The following is a 4,782-nucleotide window of genomic DNA, read 5'->3' as shown; positions in this document are numbered from 1 at the left end:
TGAGATGGTTCAGACATGTTATAAAGAGATATACAGATCAGAGGAAGAGCCAGGATTTCAACTCAGGAGTTCAATATTTGAAGAAAATCTTGTCAAAGGGTTCAACACCTACTATAGAGACATAAAAACTAATTTTAATCATGTATAAATGATATATTTTTTCGTCGAAGGGAGTTCAGACGAACCCCTCGAAAGGGATGGCTCCGCCCCTGATACAGACGTCAGTGAGGGGGTGCGAGAGATTGACAACATAAGAGTCATAATCGGGGTAAATTTCATCCATGATCACATAACTTTGTATCTATTACACAAAAGTCACTTTTCTTTCATTCATTTCATCCATGACCACTTAACTTTGTATCTATTATTCAAAAGTCACTTTTCTTTCGTCCATTTCATCCATGGTCATTTAACTTTACTCCGATCATTACAAAAGTCACTATGACCGAATTTTACAATAATTCCATCGAAAAAATGATGTGACAACCTTAATTAGTTCTTAGTTTTAATTTAAGTGAATATATAATATATTACTCATATCTTGATTTTTTTTATATGTGCACAACCCAATTTTTCTTATGTATTATTTAATGAAAGAATACCAATTTCTTAATAAATTAGATTACCTAATGAAGACTATTTACATAAAAAAAAATTGGTTGATATTTGTACGAAATATTTCATGTATTGCACAATTTGTACAAATAATGTTATATTAACGTACAGTTTTGTTAATAAAAATTATAAAATATAAGTACTTTAATAGATAAAGAAATTATAGGATATCTAATTTTTATATTTATCAATTAAATTAATTAAACAATATGTAATTTATCAGAAATTGAATATTATAATAAATTTTTTAAAGAGAATTAGTCAATTAATCAAACAATTAAAAATACAAAGACAAACTCAATAAATAGAGTAATTTATCATATTATTATGATATACTGAATGCAAAGACTCAAGTGGCAAGAAAAAGAATGTATGAAAAAAAAATAATTTTATCAACTACATGTCACAATTTTAGAGGGAGAAAAATAATTTTATCAACTACATGCCATAATATATTAGTGGAAAAAAATAATTTACCAACACATGTCTCAACTTTAGAGGATTTTAAGAATATATAAGTATAATTTTATTTCATAAAAATATCAACCAAATTATTTTTATGAAACTAGTCTTCATTAGGTAATCTAATCTATTAAGAAATTGGTACTCTTTCATTAAATAATGCATAAGAAAAATTGGGTTGTATATATAAAAAGGGTCAAGATATGAGTAATATATTATACATTCACTTAAATTAAAATTAAGAACTAACTAAGGTTGCCACATCATTTTTTCAATGGAATTATTGTAAAATTCGGTCATAGTGACTTTTGTGATGGTCGGAATAAAGTTAAATGACCATGGATGAAATGACTTAAAGAAAAGTGACTTTTGTATAATAGATACAAAGTTAAGTGACCATGAATGAAATGAATGAAATAAATGTGACTTTTGAGTAATAGATACAAAGTTAAGTGACCATGGATGAAATTTACCCCTCATAATCGTCATATATCAAGGGTGAAAAGAGGAGAATATGATAAAATGTGACCCTTTTTTGGGATTTTGGTTTTGTTCTCGTATGTTGAGATGGTTTGGTCATGTCAAAAGAAAATATATAGACGTTAATGAGGGAGTGCGAGAGATTGACAACATGGAGTCATAGTCATCTCAAGAGTGAAGGGAGGAGAATATGATAAAATGTGATCCTTTTTTTTTTTTTGGATTTTGGTTTTGTTTTCGTATGTAGAGATGGTTCAGACATGTTAAAAGGAGATATACAGACGTCAATAAGGAGGTGTGAGAGATTGACAACATATATAGAGTCATAGTCATCAAATATCAAGGGTGAAAAGACGAGAATATGAAAAAATGCGACCCCTTTTTTGGATTTTGGTTTTGTTGTGGTATGTTGAGATGGTTTAGACATGTCAAAAGGAGATATACAAACGTCAATGAGGAGGTTTGAGAGATTGACAATAGAAGAACTGAAAAAAGGTGAGGTAAATCGAAAAAAGTATTCGAAAGAAGTAAGATAGATCGAAGAATTAGACATGACACAACAATCTTCAGCTTACCGAGGAGAAAAATCGGACATGTCAAAAGGAAATATATACGTGTAGGTTGACAACGAAGGACTTGAAGAGAGATACGATAGACTGAAAAATTACAACAACAACGACAAACCCTGTGTATTCCCACAAAGTGGAGTCTGGGGATGGTAAGATGTACGCAGTCTATACCGTTATCTTCGAAGAAGTAGAAAGACTGTTTCCGAGATAAACTGAAAAAGTATTGAAGAAATTTAGACCTCTTGTTAAGGAGTAGCAATGTCATCCGATGTACCACATGTGATCACACACAAAAGTCATATATAAATGTGATATTTTCTTTACTGTGTTTTTGGGGTTTGGTTATGTTATTAGAGAAATTAAAATAAAATAAAAACATGATATGTTCTACTCGTATTATATTGTATTGTACTGTAGTATTTTCAGCAATGGTCTCCGTACTTTACAAAGACAAGTGCAGAATTTACGTATATCCTACACTCCTCAGACTTCATTTGTAGTATTACACTGAGTGTGCTGTTGTTGTTCTCGTTGTTATATTATTTTGATGAATACAATGTTTACGGTATTTGTTGGTTCCCTCTTGGCATTCTTAATAGAGTGATTAACTAAATTAGACCGTAATCATTTCTTAATTGTTATTGTCCTCGTCTAATTAAAGTATGATTATGATGCCTTTGTCTCCATCTTGTTAGATTAAATTGACATGTTATTTATCGTAGTGACAAAGACTATTCATTAGGACTAAGTGTAAAAGTGTCTCCAAATGTCTTGTGTCATTCATTATTTATTCCATATTTGATATGATGTACTAACTAACCGCAAAACTATTTTATCTCGTCATTTATACTAAAACGATGAGATTGCTATCCTATATGGAGGATGGATAAAATTGTTTCATAGAATACCTCAAGAATGGGGATATTCATACCTATCTCATTCGATGCACCAAATGATCCTCAACAATATGATTTTTGCCAAGGGCGGAGCTACACTTGGGATAGGGGTTCATCTGAACCCCCTACGATGGAAAATTATCCAATATATACATGATTAAAATTATTTTTTATCTATATAAAGTAGATGTCGAACCCCCTTCGGTTTGTTCGGAATATTGGCTTGTAAGAACTCTTGATGAAAATCCTGGCTCCGCCACTAATTTTTGCTACCTCATCGACTAAGAAAATTAAGTACTACTATAATAAAAATTTTATTTCAAGATTTAAACTCGAGACTTATTATGCATATACATGGTTAAAGTCATCCTAGTTAATGGAGTAGTTATATTTTGTCAATATCCATACGTCCATTTGTCAATTATTGCGGTTTTGAATGAACAAAAATAGACTAAGAAATGTTTCAGCCCTGTCACTTCTTTTTCCCTTTAGATATTCGGTATTCGTATTGGAGCTCGATTAATTTGAATTTACACTCAGTAAAATCCATTCAGAGATCAAGGATTTTTTCATACCCAGAGCTCAAACTCGAGACATCTAGACTTTTTTTTTTTTATATTGTTCACAAAGGGATTCAAACCAGAGGAATATAATTTTCAATAACGAGTGCTAAAACCTTATAATAAGTTTCTTATGATGTTCAAAAAATGAAAAAAAAACTTATATTATGTGAAATAATATTATTTCATATTGTACTTGTGAAAAGTTAATTGTAAAATTATGATATAAAATAGTCTTTTTTCTCTATCTCACCAAAATAAATTAATAAATAAAGGGTAAACAACATAAATATCAACACTTTGCTACCTAATTACCCTCTCTCCCAACTTTTACATTAATTCCTTAATATCTCGGATATGATATATAAGTTTGGTCCAGATACATAACCAACAGATATACATAACTACCAAACTAATTTACTATAAAAAAGGAAAATAATGGTATGAAATTAAATGATAGAGCAATTAATGGGATTTTGATTGAGAGATATCTCTTGAATCCCTAAAAATTAGTAACAACTTCATAATTAAAATTTGAATCGCCATAATTAACATTCTCCAATCATAATTCTCCCACATGCTCTAAAATCAAAATGCTGCACAAAAATACAAAATTAAATCAACAAAAAAGGTCAGAAACCTTAGACTATGTATCAGAAAATACTGCAATGTCTTATGTATCAGAAAAAAACTGCAATGTCTTATGTATCAGAAAAACTGCAATGTCTTAAATCAACCAAAAAGGGCACCAAAAACTGCAATGTCTTATGTATTAGAAACCTTAGACTATGTATTAAACTCAGTAAAGTGAATGTATCAGATGTTAAAAAAGAACCTAAATCACATGTAAATTTCAGTATATATTGGAAAGCATGCAATGTCTCAGTGCATTATACTTATGTATCAGATTCATAATATGATACATTACGTTAACAAGAACACGTATAATTCATACCTTTGATAAAAAAACTTTTTCTAACAAAACAATACATTACGTTATCTTTGATGCCAAAACGATGGGCTCCTAGCATGTCCCATAGTTTCTTATTACTACGTAATGTATCTTTGATGCTAAAACCATGGGCTCCTAGAATGTCCCGTAGTTTCATATCTTTGATGCCATAACGATACATAACGTGCTATCTTGCGCGTTGCACTGATGGACTTATTGACGTTATTCATGGAGTATTGGTGCTACCA

This window comes from Capsicum annuum, chromosome 12, assembly GCF_002878395.1.
Source record: "Capsicum annuum cultivar UCD-10X-F1 chromosome 12, UCD10Xv1.1, whole genome shotgun sequence".
In the NCBI taxonomy this organism is placed as follows: domain Eukaryota; kingdom Viridiplantae; phylum Streptophyta; class Magnoliopsida; order Solanales; family Solanaceae; genus Capsicum; species Capsicum annuum.
This window is presented reverse-complemented; position numbering follows the sequence as displayed.